Here is a 19,795-nt window from a genome sequence, read left to right as displayed (position 1 = left end):
ACAAGGTCCAGTTTTCCCCGAAGCCATTTAACCCACCAGTATATTTTTGGAATGTGGTAGGACATAGGAAAACATGGGGACAACATACAGTACAAACTCCACAGAGATTGCACCCCAAGTTTGGAAACAAACCCAGGGCCCCAGCGCAAAGCAGCCATGCTAACCTCTGTGCCACCGTGCCACCATTGCCACATGAATCACGCAAAATTGAACAGGATTGGTCAAAAGAATTCATGAGGGACTCCATCATTGCCAGGAGATTTACGCTTTATGGTGTACTGTCATGCCTCCTGTAGCTCACACAGAGTTATAGAGGTGTCAAGTACAGCTGTCTCTGCAGAAGAAAGACTAGACAAGTAAAAAAACATGCTGCATGTCCCCTGATAACACTGGAGACCTGAACTGTAAAATCTGTAGCACATGGAGTTGATCTGCATGGGATCTGGTGGTAATTGTCTCTGTACTAGTTCAATGATACCCTCATTCATTTATTCCTTTTTTTAATTGTATAATGTTAGCATGCCCAAAGGGGTTGGGTAGCCAGTTGACCTTGGACCCCTAGAGTTTTTTTTTCTCCTTACTAAGGAGTTTTTGGTTCCTCTCCTCTTCTGGTCTTTTCTGTTTTGTATTCACAACATGTACAGTATGGTCACTTGCATTGTTAAGCGCCTTGGGGGAACCTTGTTGTGAAAGGCGCTATATAAAAATAAATTGAATTGAATTGAATTACACAAATGTGTGAAAAACATTCATTATTATAAAGTCTCAAAGTTAGTAAGTGGCTGGATCAACTGCTGTTCATTAGTTTACTTACTGTAGATCTACTGTACAGTACATATAAAGGTGGTGGAAATATGGCACATTCTACCCAGTGTGATGTGAAAGCCAGTACACAGGCAACTTTCATGAAACAACTAGATGAGATCTCAGCTGAATTGGCTAATAACTGCCAGAAGGCCTAGATGGTCTGCAAAATCTCCTCTTATTTGTATTAAAACTTAATGTTATTAAACTCTTAAGACATTCGACATGATTAACTAATAAGGTTAATTATCGGTGCAATAGAATCAGAAGAAAAAAAAGCATGTTGTAGAAAAGCCAAACTGGTGTCCAATACAGTAATTTTCCTAGAATTATACCAGGTTTATGCAATTGTGAAGCAAGTACAGTAGAATAAGGCTTTGATTGCATCATACAGAATGTGGGTGTTGTCTACCATGCAACATGGGTAGTATCTATGCATTGTGTACCCACAGAAGAAAGTGTAGATGCCTGAGACTGGACTGAATCTGTTTTGACTTGATCTAAGACAGCATGACAGCATTTGCAGTATATATGGACCTAGAAAAACGGCAATGTCAGCACGTTCCAACAGGAGGTTAAAAAGTGTTCCCAGAAATATTACTTTTTAAATGCAACTCTCCCTACTTTATCACATCCTATCCCCCATTACATACATTTTAAAATTGATGCAATAAAATTAACCCCCTTTGTTTTGTTTCCTGCAGAAGAAGAGGCTGCCAAGTTGCAATACTTATTGGCAAATGTATAATCATATTTTTATGCTATGCGAGATTTCTTTGGCATGGGAATATTTGTACTGTATTTCTCCTTTGCAGCAAATACATAAACCACAATTGTTTTGAGAATTTTGCCTGCTTACTGTATGTTCCAAAAAACAATGTGGATTTTAGTTTATTGTATGTGTATTAATAACTAAATCCTATGTCAATAAGGAACTAATGTTTTGAAAAAAATAAAGAATACATTACAGATCTTACACATAAGAATAACAAGGTGATATCCTCTAACAGATTATGACTAAGAGCCCCTTTGATATACATTCTTTTTGATATACCGTGTATTTGCTAAATAGTAAAGGTGTCTACACAGAAATGGGACAGTACCAAAGAACCCATTTGATTTAAACATGTATTAAATGTACAAACGGGTTCCAATTAGGATTGTAATACAGTAATTTAAATGTGTAACCGAAATCATTTTCACAGAAGTTTTAAATTTATCTTTAAGTACCAGGATCTTGTGTACTGTACATATTAAAACTGAACCGAAATAGAAATACTGTATAAATCGTGGTATTCAAGATCACAGGATCTAAAATACACAGCACACCTTGGAATGATTATGGAACACTGTACTTACTTTATGAGTTTAGACAGACTCAGGAGTAAGACATTTCAAGATCACTCAAATATTTTTTACTGATTTTTTTAAAAAGCATGAAGTCTATAAATCTGAGCCTACTAAAAAATTATTGTTCCTTAAAGAGTATACAAATACAGTATATAGATATGTTAGCCAAATAGGAGCTGAACCAAAGAAGGGAAGAGCCAGTGATCCATAAAAAATATTCCACACAGTCTAGTAAAATGCCATGATTTATGACATCAAAAGCAGAATTTAAGTCCAGAATTTTACTCAGTTTCTGTAATATGTACCATCTTTAACCTCATGTTGTCAGTAGCATAGATGTACTTTTCTCTTTGTAAAAGCCAAGTCAGAGGCAAACATTTGGAAGTCTGAACAATGCAATTTATCACAGCACCTACCCTGTATAAATTCAGCTTTGCAGGTACTTTCCTTGAGCAAACATGACTGTGTTGTCCCTGAAGTACTTGTGGTAATGGAGAAGAAAGAGGCCTTGGTGACTTGGTAGATTTTTTCACTGCTGTTTTGCCTCATGGTATCCATTTAAAAGTTGGTATCATCTGTATCACCAGTGGCAGTTCCTTGTACTGTAATTGTGTCTTGTTGTTATTATTTAAGTATCATGTTAAGCTAGTTTATGGTGAACAGACACATTTAGGAATAATAATATATCAAACATTTCCACAGTCGGGTGAATGTTTTATCTTTTACTTCAATCCAATTAATCATATCAGTGTTTCATCTAACACACCTGAATGAGGGCCATTTGTAAAACTCAGTATTGGTACAGGCTTGCTAACAATCTCATTTAGTCTCATTCAACGTTTTGAGAGCAGAAAGCAAATTTAAGAACAGACTTTCAGTAGAGTGGTGAAATCAATTAGCCTGTGATTAAGAACTCGGTTACAGAAAATACCCGAGGACACCAAGATCCCCCCCCCAGGACCAGGACTGAGAACCACTGCTTAGGAAAGCAGTAAAGGCAAGACTACAAATAATTGCATTGCCTCGAACCCAAAATAAATATACCAAAGTACAGCTTCATGTACAGTATACAGTACATGTGCTAGCATAGAAATTACAAATGAATAAGGAACACATTTTATTATGGTTTCCATAATTGCCTGACTAGAATTTATGCTATCTCATTAAGAAATAATATATTTTTATATAATTGTACTTATTTTAAACAGGTGTCTGGGGGTTGTCCCAACTTAAGTAATGTTGATAAGCATTTGTGCTTATTTATTAAAATTCATATCAACAGGACCATGTAAAATAAAAAAGTGTGCTTTTAAGATGCGAATATATACTGTACAGTATGAAGAACCCTGACAAAGCCCTTTGACGCCACTTTGTCTGATTAGACCTTTGACATATTTGAATATTTTTTAAATGTTACAACATATTGCAACAAGCCGTCTGTTAAGCTGTTTTTCTTGAATGTGTGTGGGCAAAACCTGTAAAATTGTCTGACGTGGTTTGCTGTTAGTGAGTATGCAATTGTTTTTGCACTGCTTTTGAAAGTGAATGCATTTTATTCAACACCTTTTTTTAACGTAAATCTAATGCAGAACAAAGAATTTCTGTTGCTCTCCCAGATTTTTCTCCAGAAGATATCCCCTACAGGTTTCCCACTAAAATGTTGCGTAAGTGGAATTGCACTGAATTGTTTGAAGTGTGGTGTAACAATGACCTGACTGCTTCAGGAGCAGCACTGCATGCCTCTATCATGTCCACCCACGCATTCTGGCACCACGAGTCCAGGCGGTAGAATGTTCCCTGTAAACAATATCAGAAAAAAGCCAGTGATAGATGGAGATTCGCAATAAAGCACCATCATCTTTTCAGCCAGGTTGAGGCCTGCTAACCGGTTCTCTTTCTCTTCTTGTGAGGGACCACAACCAGTGTCATTATTAAACAGAAACACCAAGTGTGAGAAATGAAAAATTGTGTTCGGAACAGTGGACATAGAAGAAGAAAACTGATCCACAACAAATGAGTAGAAATACAATAAAAATGTGGCATAACTAGGCTCCCTCAGAGGTTTCACACTAAAATCTGAAATATTTATATTCATCAGTTCAAAACAAATAATCTATTGGGGCATGTAAAGAAGACAATTCAAGATAGTGTCTCTGGCACATCTAAATTAGAAGTGTCTTCAAGGGAGCCTGAGTAAATAAAAGAATTCCCCAAATGAAAACTTTATTTTCAGTAGATCTTAAAAAACTAATTAAGATATTAATGACTTTTTCCCTCAAAAGCTCCCTACATTGACAGCAACGCTTTGTATGATGTTCTATATGAAAGAGCCACATTGACATTCACAAAAGTGCAGGGCAGAAGCAATACTTAAATACCTATTAACATATCTGTGGAGCTGTGCTGTTCAGATGAGGATCTTGAGGTAGACACATCTGTGTTTTGTAAGCCATTAGCAGTTGCACTCCATAAAATTAAATGGAGTATTAAAATACAGGTGGAAAATGATACATAAATAATTAAATCATTCATTTTAAGGGAACAATGCCTTGAGAATGAGAATGAGAAGTTTACTAAAGGAAAAAGACATCACTACAAAATGTAGTATACTGTATACTGTAGTATACAGTAAACTGAAATGAAGGTACATACAGTAGAGCAGAATGCCTGTTTTCTAATATGTTGAGAATAGTGCTTACCTACTGTATCTGTAAACGAAGCTGAACATCAATATGCTTTGTGCTATAAATAGGCAGTGGTGTGAGAATTTCATCAGTTTAACAGGCTGTTGTAGTGGTGAACATGAAGAAAATAGGCATGATGAGGTCAAATAAGAGCCATTTTTTAACCTCACAGTCAGCAGATGGGGTGGTACATATCCCTGTTCTATGTGTATACACAAGGCACTTTGCATTTTTATTTGCTTCTGGTCTCCATGCCTTAAAACTGACATTAACCACCCTTATTCTGCATTTCCCTTACAACAGCAATATGTCTATTCCTATTGCTGTCTGCAACAGCCATGTTTATGAATAGCAAAAGGGACTGAAGTATTTTTACCAAATAGACATATATGGTATTTTGTATAGCCCTAATTTGATATCATACAATTATTTAGATGTTCCCAAGATGAACTGGTAAAATAATTGCTGACAGAGTAGGATCCCTGTACCTAAAATTAGTTAAATGTATAAATTCTCCATATCTAACATAATTTATTGCACTTTAAGATACAGTGACCTCATAAAGTATTCTCTCGTCACCGAGCAATTATATTGAAGTGGCAAAATATTTCTGTATGAGAAATTGTTCAGTAAACTATTCGTTTATTGAAATAATTACAGCCCTGAGTCAATAAAATGTTGAAACATCTTTTGCAGCACTTACTGTACTTCTTTGAGTATGTTCTCTGGGTATACTGTACAGTATGTGTATCAGCTTTGTATATCTGGATTTGGGTATTCCCCATTCTTCTTTGAAGATTTTCTGAAGCTCTGTCAAGATGGGGAGCGATGGTGGACCTTAAGTTCAAGTTAAACCCTCCACAGATTCTCAATGGGATTCAAGTCAAGAACAAGACACTCCAGTGTCCGTTTCGCTGTATGCTTGGGGTCATTGTCCTGTTAGAATGTGAATCTTTGTCACAGTCTAAGGTCTTTTGCTGACTAAAGCAGAGTCTCCTCAAGGACCTGTATTTGGCTCAATTCATTGTTCCCTCTATCCTGAAAGGGGCTCATGTCCCTGCTGCTGAAAATGACCTCCATACGATAGTGCTACCATCACCATGGGTAGGAATGGTGTTACACAGGTGATAAGCTGTGTTTTGTGTGTGTCAGGCATAGCGCTTTGCATTGCTGCCAAAGAGTTCAATTTGTGTTTCATTAGACCAGAGAATCTTTTACCACATGACTTCACGGTCTGTCAAATGCCTTCTTGCAAAGAATTCTCAGCAGTGGCTTCCTTCCAGCCACTTTTCTGTAGAGTCAATATTTGAGTGGTTCACTGACTCAGACTCGATGCATTAATGCTATATATACTGTAGATATAGAAATAACAATCCAAATCTGATAAAAGCTCATGTGATTTGGCAGCTACGTAAGACTCTTGACCTGCTGGTAAAAACAAAAATGCTTATGACACCATACTGAATGCAGGTAGAATTATGGTTATTAGCGATCACATTAACAAACCTTTGTATGCTTAGGAAAAAATATGCTTCCTTTCATTCCTTTGCTATCTTGGGTTTAGTATATACAAATATGCTGTAAATGTTTTCATATTTTTAGTGCTATATATTGCATATTTTGATATGCCTAGATAATCAGACTGAATTTAATTAAAGTGGCCAATTTATAAGGTTAGCTTCCTGATAGTTGCAAGAATTATGAGAATGTTTCAGGGAAAAGTTGCTGATGTCTCTTTTATTTCTTAATTGAAAATTCTTCCAATAGATTAATACTCGGATCTTCAGGCAAGAAACACCTATGTGCTGTAAGAGTACACAGAGTAGGAAATGGCTTCCTGACCATTCAAAGATAATATTAATGGATTAATATTAATAATTAATAGTTACATATATTGATGTATTGCATGTTATTGTGTAACAGTTTATGAAACTAAGACTGATAAAAGTTTTTTATTTAGATTCCTCTTTTTCATCCCAAATGTGATTTCAATCTGAGAAATAGCTGGAAGAGCAATGTCTAATGTTTTCTTGTCAAATCTAAATGCAAATGGGCTAGTTACACATGCACATTAAGTATTCAGAAAAGTGCATGAAATGTATAGGCTGGCAGAGGTGAAGCTGCTTCTCCTTTGTGGTTTGTCAGTCATATTTTTCAACTCATTATGGTTTCTGTATTACAGAAAAACCTGTAAAATTAGGCCCATGTTTGCTTTCTTCATCCACATGGACTCTCTGGGGTCTTGTGAAATATTTTGGCAGGAAAAGAATGGACTTTGATGCTTCTCATTCTGACAGTGTGTTAGTCCAGTTTTAGCAGAAATCCATAAAGAGGTGGTGTTTTAAGGAGTTGCTTCTATCTGTGATTTGATACATTTGGTACTGATTTGGTACTCCTCACCCAGCATTTGAAATTTACAATATTGGCATCACTGTGATTTCAATGCAACGTAAGTCATACAACAAAGTGTACTGTACTTACTGAATACAGAAATGCCTAACTCGGTTATTGAAATGATGGACTACAATTCACACATTTTAACAAGATAAATAGGCAGAGATTTATACAGATATGTCCATTTCAAACAATAAGCATATGCGCCCTACTGGTAAGTACCTGTTAATAGAGCTTCTGTAATTATTTGCTTCGTTTAGTAAATGTTTATGTCAATTGTGATTCTTCAGTTTATTCCTATTCTTACTAAAGCATTTTGATGCTGTCAGATTCACAGGCTTGCTTCACATTTTACCTCCATCCAGAAAGTTGTTATTGTTTGTGATTGTGGCAAACTCATATGTAGTGTGCTCTCTGAGGGCACCAGTTCTGTAGGGTTTGGGCATTTACGGGGACAATTATTAATTGTAGCCGTAAATCACAAAATGATTCTTTTGATGGCCTTAGAATCCAACCATGCGATATAACTCAAACAACGCACACACACAGGTACTAATACACGAGGATACATTTATTAATACATAAAATATGCATATAAACCTAACAGATCTTATCGAGAAGGTTATCAGAATACAAAAGATATTATTCAGTCAGTTACGAAGTGTTACATATATCAAGAGGACATACAGTGCCTTGCGAAAGTATTCGGCCCCCTTGAACTTTTCAACCTTTTGCCACATTTCAGGCTTCAAACATAAAGATATAAATTTTTTATTTTATGTGAAGAATCACCAACAAGTGGGACACAATTGTGAAGTGGAACGAAATCTATTGGATTTTTGAAACTTTTTTAACTAATAAAAAAATGAAAAGTGGGGCGTGCAAAATTATTCGGCCCCTTTACTTTCAGTGCAGCAAACTCACTCCAGAAGTTCAGCGAGGATCTCTGAATGATCCAATGTTGTCCTAAATGACTGATGGTGATAAATAGAATCCACCTGTGTGTAATCAAGTCTCTGTATAAATGCACCTGCTCTGTGATAGTCTCAAGGTTCTGTTGAAAGCGCAGAGAGCATCATGAAGACCAAGGAACACACCAGGCAGGTCCGTAATACTGTTGTGGAGAAGTTTAAAGCCGGATTTGGATACAAAAAGATTTCCCAAGCTTCAAACATCCCAAGGAGCACTGTGCAAGCGATCATCTTGAAATGGAAGGAGTATCAGACCACTGCAAATCTACCAAGACCTGGCCGTCCCTCTAAACTTTCAGCTCAGACAAGGAGAAGACTGATCAGAGATGCAGCCAAGAGGCCCATGATCACTCTGGATGAACTGCAGAGAACTACAGCTGAGGTGGGAGAGTCTGTCCATAGGACAACAATCAGTCTTACACTGCACAAATCTGGCCTTTATGGAAGAGTGGCAAGAAGAAAGCCATTTCTCAAAGATATCCATAAAAAGTCTCGTCTAAAGTTTGCCACAAGCCACCTGGGAGACACCCCAAACATGTGGAAGAAGGTGCTCTGGTCAGATGAAACCAAAATCAAACTTTTTGGCCACAATGCAAAACGATATGTTTGGCGTAAAATCAACACAGCTCATCACCCTCAACACACCATCCCCACTGTCAAACATGGTGGTGGCAGCATCATGGTTTGGGCCTGCTTTTCTTCAGCAGGGACAGGGAAGATGGTTAAAATTGAGGGGAAGATGGATGCAGCCAAATACAGGACCATTCTGGATGAAAACCTGTTGGAGTCTGCAAAAGACCTGAAACTGGGACGGAGATTTATCTTCCAACAAGACAATGATCCCAAACATACAGCAAAATCTACAAAGGAATGGTTCACAAATAAACGTATCCAGGTGTTTGAATGGCCAAGTCAAAGTCCAGACCTGAATCCAATCGAGAATCTGTGGAAAGAGCTGAAAACTGCTGTTCACAAACGCTCTCCATCCAACCTCACTGAGCTCGAGCTGTTTTGCAAGGAAGAATGGGCAAGAATTTCAGTCTCTCGATGTGCAAAACTGATAGAGACATACCCCAAGCGACTTGCAGCTGTAATCGCAGCAAAAGGTGGCTCTACAAAGTATTAACGCAAGGGGGCCGAATAATTTTGCACGCCCCACTTTTCATTTTTTTATTAGTTAAAAAAGTTTCAAAAATCCAATAGATTTCGTTCCACTTCACAATTGTGTCCCACTTGTTGGTGATTCTTCACATAAAATAAAAAATTTATATCTTTATGTTTGAAGCCTGAAATGTGGCAAAAGGTTGAAAAGTTCAAGGGGGCCGAATACTTTCGCAAGGCACTGTACGTTCAGTATATTATTCATTTAGACCGTTTCATAAATGAACTTGGTTATAACTTCTACATTAGATACTCAAAACAAGTACATAACTCTTAGGAATTAAATTGATATCAACTGGTTGGGATAACAATTGGATTCTCGAGTTAAATGCGTTGAAGTTGAATACTCATCCAATCTCTGGGGATTCAGATCAAAGAAACAGTTGCAGGCTTCTAAGCTGTCCAATCCACGCTCTCTGGCTCCGTGCCAGGCTGTGCTGTGCGGCTTGCAACGGTGCGCTGCTGATGCTCACTGACTGGCTAGTTAGTGTTGGCTTTAACTAGCACAGTTTGTGCACAGGAGAAAAGATGACTGTGGGTCCCAGCAGGTCAGGAAGAGGACCGGTTCGTTCCTGATGAAGCGCTAGTTCTGAATAGTGATTCAGCTGTCCACAGTTCCAACCTGTTCACGAGGCTTGCTGCTGATGCTAACCTCGGGTGGATCCTCTGGTTACTCTCTGGCAACCTCCGCTCTAGACTCTTAGAACAAAGGAAAGTTCTGGCACTCGGACACACTGGCCGTTCCGTGGTTGTCCGGGCTGAGTCTCAGGATGGTCAGGAGGCGCGCTGCGAGAATGTCCTTCCCCTGGGATTCCCCTTTGAGATTCTTCCTTTCAGAAAAGTCCACAATAGTCTCTCAGGCCCTCTGTGTTGCCTGTTTTTACCTGGAGGAACTTCAGCTCGTTCATTGGCTGAAAGTTCCATGGGCGTCAGAGTCCCACGTGGCTTACTCGGCCCTACCAGTCCCTGATTGGTTGATCAAGGTGAGATATGAGTCACTTACTCCTGACACTTAGGAATGCAGTCCAGATGTCCATCTGGCACTCCCTAGACAGATAGGCGCCAATGGATGACCATTGATCATGATAGCCAGGCTTAGCTAAGTGCATCCTCATTTGGGAGCTGTCCCTTATCAAAAGAAAACATCTTTAAATCAGCCTGCATGAATAGCTTCTCTGTGGCTGCACCACAGAGATGAACAGAGAGATGAGGCCTCATTTGGGAAAGCACAGCAACACTTAATTCTGTCTTATTAACAAGCATTGCCGCTACACATAGGACCATAAGAAAGGTTACAAACAGGGACAGACTATTCAGTCCATTTATCCTGGTGAGCTGTACCCATGCAGGTATACCTGTATGTTCACAGCAGAGAATTCTCCTAAGCCACAAGGCCAGGCCTCCTGCTGTGGAAATATCCATCATTATCCAGATTCCAAGGTCATGACGTCACCTTCTATACCAGGCGAAGTGCCAAATGGGTCTTTAGTGCTCAGTCTATGTTTTACTGTACATTGAGAAGGAGAGGCTTAGAAAACAGCAACAAGCTGTACAGTATATAAGATTTGTAACACTAGAAGTAGACTTTTTAATTTTTTTTTTATTACAGCTTTGGTATTCTGTACTGTTTCTGTTCTATACAGTTTTTCATTTTTTCACTGATATTGTGTTGGTTGTAAATTTGTTTGACAATCAACAATATTAAAAAATGGCTACATTTAAATCTCTCAATATTAAATTATTGGTCACATCAGTGCTGGCAATTGGTGATTAGTTACCAATTCTGGATTTAGTATGTTTATACTGTATGCTATTCTTATAATGTCTTTATCTTGATGTACTTGGTATATCATGGGACTGTACGTTTATTGGTCTCTTTTTCCTTTTTGTCAGCTTATTCAGTAAGAAACATTGCATCATATTTCAAGTTTTACAGCTGGATATACTGTATATCAATAAAATACAAACCATTAATATGTAATATAATTCTGATGAAATACAGGTAGAGAAGCACTGCACTTTTGCACACCCATTAAACAGTTAATAAGTGGTTTATTACACGGTAGTGACTTTTTATACAAACAGACCTTTGTATGATAATTTATTGAAGTGTATTAGACTTCAGTTAAAAAAGATATGTTGACTTTAATTCAGGTCCTCATCCTTTAGAATTTCTTAGACTTTCATGTTTGGGCATTTGACCACTGTCTTACAATAATTAAGTTCACCTACTTCTTTTTTGTTTACGTACCACTACTTGTACCTATAAAAAAGTCAGCTTAATTTCCAGAGCTTTTAAGGAATAGAAAAGATATTGATTTAGCAATTTTTTTGGGAACAAAGTCTGGAACATGCTACAGTGCCTAACCATGTAATTGAAGCCAATTCTCTAAATTCTTTCAAGAAATGGCTGGATGGGATCAATTAGTTATTGGAAACCACAAAAGCTAGATAGGTTGAATGTCATCCTTTCATTTGTAAAATTACATTCAAATGGAAAAAAAAACTGGGTAGCTTTGGTGCCTCACAATGCTGGCACCAACCCTGAAGTTTGAAATGGACCCTGAGTTCAGTTGCAAACCTGGGGTACTATTTGCGTGGAGTTGGTATGTTCTCCCTATTTTGATGTAGATTTCTTCCAGCTTTTCTGGTTTCTACCTGCAGTCCAAAGACATTCCTGTTCTGGTATCCCTGACAGACTCAACTGGGTTCTCCCTTCCACAACCAGTGTTCCCTTAACTGGAAAATTCATGTTTGCTGTTTCTCTTCCAACACCTACTAGTCTGCTTACCCCCAGCACTCCAAATAGTCCTAATTGACAACACTTTAAAGACTACAAATAATTTAGTTTAAACCAGGAATACTATACACCCTAGAAAAAAAATACTAAATTCTCTCTGGATCCATCCATCTTTACTCAGTCCAATGCCTAACAAAATCCTTGCAAATCTTTATTATCTCTTTCCTACTTCTCAAACCTGAACAGGATGTACAGTAGGACTGTCAGCTGGCTGCTGGTGTTAAAGCACAGGAGTCAAATTAACACAGGCTCCCTCCCTGAACTACAAGAGCTTAGACACAGCCCCTATCCCCTCTCCACCAGGCTGCTGATGTGCTGACTGCTGCTGCTCCTGAGGAATTTCCAGTTAAGCACAGAACTAATCAGCTGAGGCCTTTTCCACCTGGGAAATTATTCCATCCCCCAGGAGTCCAATCAGTCAGTCAAGGCGGGTGTGTCCAGTTTACTGCAGTGAAGCTTAAGACGACTTACAGTACTTCATCACACTGTGTCTTGCTTTGAATTGGCATCCCCTAACAGGGTACAGTATATCCTACCTTGCGGCTGTTACTTGCTGCGTTAGGCTCCAGCTCCCCCGTGATTGGTCAGAAAATGAATAGATGGGTGAAAAACTGCACAAAATGTTCCGTTTACTTAGAGCTGGCCTTCCCTTTTCATACTGTACAGCTTTCAATGACTGTGGTGATCATGATTAGTAATTAAAGTAAAGCCTTTTGGTAATTTAAACCCTGCAAAATTAAAAGGTAGGTTTGAATGTTTAGTCCTTAATATGCACATCAATAGACCATCATAAATATTAACTACATGGTAAATCTAAATGTTTTCAGTAGTGAAGTACAACCTTTCTCCCCACCCACACATGTTTTTGTTCTTATAATACTGTGCCTTTCAGCCCTGGCAGTGTTTTCCTCCAGCGCAGTAAAATGAAATTTACAACATGTGGAAATAAAAATCTACATTTTGTTCTCAAGATGGTTATGGGAAAGAAGATTAAGATTAGGCTCACTCTTGTCTGAGCTGTATGAAAGTCTTATCGTGCAGTAAATACCGACCCAATTTTATACACCCTGTCCCCCTTTGAACAGCTGATGCAAGACTGTGTAAACAAAAACAGAAACTCAGAAGAATAACCTTTTGTTTTCAGTCTTATTTATTTGGATTTTATAAAATTAGGGCTTTCTGAGGTAATTTATTTAAGCAGATTAAACTCCAGTAAAATAATCACTTATTGACCTTAATTTGGTTTTGCATCCGCACAGAAAGATCTCTGGTTTTCTTAATGTTTTCCAGCACTGACTTTTATATTTAAAAAAAAAAATCAGACTCATTTCCAGAGCTGTCAAGGAATATAACAAATATGGATTTAGCTCTTCGTTTCTGAAAAATGTCTCTCCTGGAGGATATGAAAAATGTGATATTTTCATGTAAAAAAGGGATAATAAAAAGATTGATTAAATTAACAATTTACCATAAATGAAAGTTACAAAACATCAGTGGTTTCGATTACTTTTTCTGACTGGATTTAATGGGTACTGAACTTCAAGAGTGGGGAGTAGTTTCTGGAAAATGAAGCTTACTTGACACTACCATGTAAAAACTTTGTATTTAAAAGATTACTAGCTGTTTTGTTTCAAAACAAGCAATTGACAGTACTAAGAGTTTTATAATGAACAGTGTGGACCCACATTAGCATTGTTTTACAGCGCTTGTACTGTTTGCTTTTACTATACGGTTTTGTAGTTAAAATCTCAGAAGGAAACAAAAAATGTCATCGCCTGTTTACACCTACTGTAATGTTCCTGGATATGAAGCAAGTGTGCTGTATCACAGTTTTTGGTAACGTACACTAATAGCCTCCACATAGTCTATTTCCTTGAAGCTCTATTTTCCATAAAGCATTATACTTTATTTTATGAAAGCTACTGTATTACCATACAATATCCCATTTGTGGTTAGAAAATATTGGCTTGTTCAATAAAGTATATATACTGTATATATCAAATTCACTAAAGATTGAGAAGAATACACTAAAAATGCAATTTGAGGTCAGATGAGTATTTCAGAGTCATGAAAATCCACTCTAGATACAGTAACATCTTATACTTTTTCTGGCATCGCTGTAAAAGTTCCTGTTCTACAGATACTTTGTAACTTGGCTATTTTTGGCTTTTCCTTGAAGACTGTATTGTGTTCATACTCTAATTCTTTAGCTTTCAATAGGTTCTTGGTTTACAAAATTGTTATTTTCGGTGATTTTGTTAAAATTTGCTACGTACAGTGTTGAAATCACAATTTGAGAGCTGACTTGACTTTCAATATTAAAAAAAAAACAGACCTTTCTTTTCATGTATAATTTATTTTTGGTTTCATTGCTTCAGTTTTCATTGCTATGCATTTTGGGTTTTGCTTTTATCATTCTGTTATGTTAGTGATATGTGCATGCTATTAAACTGCATCGAAAGAGCTCACAAAATCGCATAATAATACTAAAAATAAACTCTCATATGTCAAATATTACCTTAATACCTAAGCTTTGGGCTGGATTTAAAGGCCATTTAAACAGACAAAAAGAAAGAACATAAGGTCACTGCAATGTGTCATTTGCAGGATGTACTGTACTTTCCAGATAGACAATACAGTATCTGTAAAAACAGATCCACATGCTAGAGGACTGGCCTCCTAACCACTGCTACAAGGCTAAGTTAACAAAGCTACAGAGACCAATAAACACACCTACAGTAACTGTGACTGTGTGCACACCAGGAGAATGGGATTGAATGTGTCAGACGAGAGAGGGAGATATACCCACCCTGGAGCCTGTTCCCCCCGTTAAAAGTAAGATAGTGATAGGGGACACAATTATTAGAGACAAAGGTCCTTTTGGAACAAATGGGACCTGCACAGGCAGGACAAGATGAACTGAAAACTAGGGAGACATTACTTTTTAATAGCTAAGAGCATACATTGTAGGAGCATTTACTGCTACTACTACTAGGAGCTACAGACCATTGGAGGAGCATTGGAGGACAGGATACTCATGGGAGGCCAGTGTTACTGGGATCACTAAGAACTGCTTACACATAGCACATTGATTCTTACATACGAGGAAACTACTGTATGACATATATTAGGAATCATTGAAACAACGACTACCAAATTAAATGCTAAAGATTTTATGGAACAATGGAAAAATGGTGGAGAGGGGCTGCTGTATGTACAGTATTGAAAATAACCTTAACAGGTTCCTGCAAAGAGAGAACATACAGTATGCAGCATTGAACAGTTTTTTTACCAATCAGGAAAGAGGCTCAAACCAGTCTAGGGGAGGAATAGTATAAGATGGAAAGGGATTATTGTGTTTTTTTGGAAATAACAATAAAATATTCAGTGTTATAGATGGACCTTCATCGGAATTGGGTAATCTTATCAAAACTGGTAGATGGGTTGGGTTAGCTTAAAATAAAGTGAATCACTGAGGTCTGGTGGTATTTTCATATTCTAATCTATTGAAAAGAGAGTTGTTTACTGCATCAAGTTCTAGCTAAGAATTTCCTGCTCTCACTTAAGATGGTACTCAGCCAGGTGGTTGAGATCCAAACTGTGGTCTCTCATGAAACGCAGCTCAAAAAAGCAAGATGGGCCAAATCTACTTGTCTCATTTGCAAGTCTGAATGTTCTTACAGTATAAACAAGAAGAACAAATGAAGTGAAAAGAGCTAAAGTAAGGTTTTGTTTCTGTCCTTCAAGGGGACTTCATTGAAATGTGGTCACGTAAATCAATTGGCATATATGTTTACTTCCCAGGGATGTGATTAGCTGGTCAGGTCCTCTCAACTTTCTGGCAAATAGTGGGTCCTGTGATTTGCTGGATGCCTGCTGGCTCTGGAGGAGGGCACCTAAGAGGAGCATACTTACTTATTTCATTTTCTCCCATGCAGATGTTGTTGCAGGATAGCCAAGTCAGCTAGCAATTAAAAAGAAAATACCCTAGATCTGTGAGGAGTCTTCTGATAATTCTGTTATACATTCATAGAGACATATATTTTAGACATACTGTTGAAGTTTACCTTCTTGGCTAACCTTAATACCTTTTTAGTAACAAAAATCTAGGAAGCAACACAGTGCCAAAACTACAAAATTACACCTCTGGTGCTCTGGGTTCAATTCCTGGGGTGCTGTCTGTGTGGAGTTTGTACTGTATGTTTGCCCCATATACAGTATATGTGTGGGTTTCCTCTGGGAACTCTAGTTTATAGCCCAAAGTCATGCTGGTAGGTTAATAGGCTTTTGATAATATTGTTTCTGGTGTGTATATATGCATGTCTGTGTGTGCCCTATGATGGACTGACATCCTATCCACTCTGTGACTGTTACTTGTTGGGATGTGCCCTGTCTGCCCTGTATCTCTGAATTAAAAATTAGAGAATGGATGGATGGACAAACATACAATAAATTTCATAGGATTTCAGCAGTGACTTCCACAAATGCTGCATTTGAGAAGGCTCTTAAATTCACTGTGCAGGAGCCTAGCCATCTACAGTCTTATTAACCAGCAGATCTCCACTTAATGGACAATGTTGTGCAACATGTCCTTAAAGGAACCTTGAGCTACAGTACACCATTCAGTACCTAATAAGTGACAAGTAAACAAGACCATAAAGTCCTATCTAAATTTCACTGCAATTTACAGTTTGGGTGTTACAGTACTGTATGTGTTAATAGGCAAAGTCATTTTATGAACAAACTGTAGACTCTGGACATACAGAAGGATAGAATATCATAGGAGATATTCTGATAAACAAAGCATTGTAATAGTCTAATCTTGATAGTATCAATATTTCAGTATTAGGCAGAACAAGAGATTTAATTGAACAGTGTTACATGGATGGAAAGATACCATTTTGGTGTTCCTCACATGTAATTTGAATATGTCAGGGTCCAAATTAAAAACAAAGGTTCCTACCTTCCATCAAGTGTTGGATGTCTGTACCATGTACAGCACTGAATTTTGCAAATCTGATGTTAAGAGTCCAGGCATGATCTCAGTGTTTGAGCTGTTTTATGTGTGTATCTTAATGTCACACATACAACAAGCAAATTGGCGAGATTTTTGGTACAGAAAGAAAATTAAAGTCAATATGTTCCACGAATTATATGAACCAGATGTTCATAGGTTTGTGAACAACTATTATTGTGTTGCAACATTCTCTTTAGGACCAGTACCCTGAAGCTATGAAGAGACAATGCTGCCCACAGCTCTCCCTTCATCAATAATTGTAGTGACAGTGCTTTTCATTGTTGCTCCCATTGTCATTGAATTACTTCTCCCAGAATCTTGTCACCAACTTTGGTGGTAGGACTCTTTCCAAATGTCATTTCCTCTTTTCCACTTGAATAAAAACATTTTATTAAGTTCACAGTATGCTCACAGGTTTCTGCTTCATGTGAACTCTATTTGTGTGTTGAATTGAATGGAATAAGCATCACATTGGACATCAAGATGAGTGGTGCTGGTCTCCATTTCCTGACTTTCAAAGCTTGTATAACTTTAACTAGTAGGGATAGTCTACTGATATGGAAAGTAGAATGCTTAAGACGATCAGGAAATTTCTCTGTAGACATGCTAGTATTGATTTTCAGAATCTGAGACATTACTGAAAAGATTTGCAGATGTTTAAATGTAAGGGGATTTAAAATATGAGCAGCCCATTGTCCAGAACTAATCTTAACATTAAAACAAAAATGTGTTAGATATTGTAAGTGGAGTGCTCAGTCTAGGGCATATGGGACACAGAGTTTGTGGGTCTAAGAAGTTTCTGTGGATTGCATTCTGTGAAAAATGGCATGATGATTGCTTGTTTGACACAAAGGAGAATGCTACTACAACTCTGTATCCCCTAACCTTAACTTTAGGGCCAGAGAATCTAGTTGTTTATGATGTCAAGGATGTGAAGTTGTTAAAGATTGGCAACTAGGAGGACATTCATGGTGATTCTTTGTTAAAAAAGGGAGGATGAATGTTACTTTGTTGGTGGTTTTAATTGATAATGCAGCTTGTTTCACAGTTTTCTTTTTAATCTGATATACTGTACATGGATAAACATCAGGAGAGATCTGTCTGAAGTCAATACTGTGGTAAATTACTGACTGTCTTGAGTCAGCATGGGGTGAAACACAGAAGAGTCACAGTCTCTTGGGAACATTGCCATATCCAAACTGAGTCATCCTGAGGATCTTATCTGAAAGCTACCCAGTTACGAGTCGTCTTTTTTTTTTCATGTAAAAATGGATGATTTATAAACAGAGGGCACATAGCGCTATATTCATAAAGCTGGTATGAAGTCCAAAAGCAGAAATGTTTGTGCTACTGACATGCTTACACAGTGTTAAATTGAGCCTTAGAGTGTACTGAGGGGATATGAGTCAGGGCGCTAGCTGCAGGGTGGCAAGAAAGTGACATTACTCTGGTAGGGGAGACGCAAACCCAGCAACTAAAAACTGTGAAAGAAACTGTGAACTAGAAAAAAGAATGGTACAGTACATGTGGTGCTCTTGTTTAAATGTGCTTATAAAAAGTGATGTCTGTGATTGAATAGTCAGAAGCAGTTAGAATAAAAAAAAGAAAAAGAAATAAGACTCAAAGAAGAGCTATACTTTTGTTTGCTTTAATTATTTTTCAGAGTGAATGTCTTTGTGCAAGAAATTGAAACAAAAGCTCTTTTAAACATTAATGTTGGTGTCACCCCTGCCCTATACAAATACATTTTTTAAATGCTTTTGTAGTTTCCACTGGTGTTCCTAGATCCATCTTTCATCGTTTATTGTGAAGAAGTGCCCTGGGTTTGCTTTGTTTGTCTTTGAGGAATTTAAATAATATAGCTCCCCTTGTAATCTTCTCTGTTCTAGACTAAAAATGGTCCGTTCCTTCAGCCTTGTCAGTGTAGAACATTCCTTGATTTGAATACTGTACTTTTGACAATATATTCCAACATTTTGTTTGCCTTTTATATTTCTTCCCTCATTGTCTAGAAGCTGTAAATCATGTGTCAAAGTAAATATTTTTTTAATTAAAAAGATTTGTTTGTTTGTATAGATTGTTTTTGGTGCACAAGCCTGCATTTGTCTGCATTAATCTTGATCTGCCAGTCTAGTATTGCATTTTTAAGTAAATCTTTTTGAATTTCATTTGCTTTTGCTGTTTCTACAGTGTTTCTTAATCCTTAACATTTGTTATTATCTTTCTCCTTAATCCTCCTATTTGGTATCCTCAAATGTAACCAGTTTACTACTATACCTGATTGTACATACAGTAATTGCTAGGAATTAGGAATATACAGGTACTGTACATATACAAACATATCACCTTAGATTTAGTGACATTTTATGAGTGAGTTGCTTTTTCAGAACCCAAATACTTTAAATGCTTTAAAATGAAATGCTTTAAAATCTGATGCCCCAGCTAGCTTTTCTCAGACTGAAATATTGAAACTAAACATTTCTCTCCATTTTTTGTTATCACGTTGTACTGGTAAGGAATGTGAGTCAGGAAACGGTGCATAATCCATTTTAAGAACTAGCATTCCTGTTGATCTGTAGTACTGTATATCCCCTATCTAATTTCTGGTTAATTT

At 37.4% G+C, this 19,795-nt stretch overlaps 1 protein-coding gene across 3 annotated transcripts in view; it reads left to right on the top strand.

The window, feature by feature from the left end:
- The window catches only part of LOC148657390 (rab effector MyRIP-like), a 148,330-nt gene that overhangs the window by 3,892 nt on the left and 124,643 nt on the right, over window positions 1-19,795 (top strand). The window lies entirely within an intron of this gene.

The sequence above is a fragment of the Lepisosteus platostomus genome, chromosome 8 (genome assembly GCF_059453375.1).
Source record: "Lepisosteus platostomus isolate fLepPlt1 chromosome 8, fLepPlt1.hap1, whole genome shotgun sequence".
Classification (NCBI taxonomy): Eukaryota; Metazoa; Chordata; class Actinopteri; order Semionotiformes; family Lepisosteidae; genus Lepisosteus; species Lepisosteus platostomus.
Note: the sequence above shows the minus strand (reverse complement) of the source record. Positions and strands in the feature narration are given on the sequence as shown.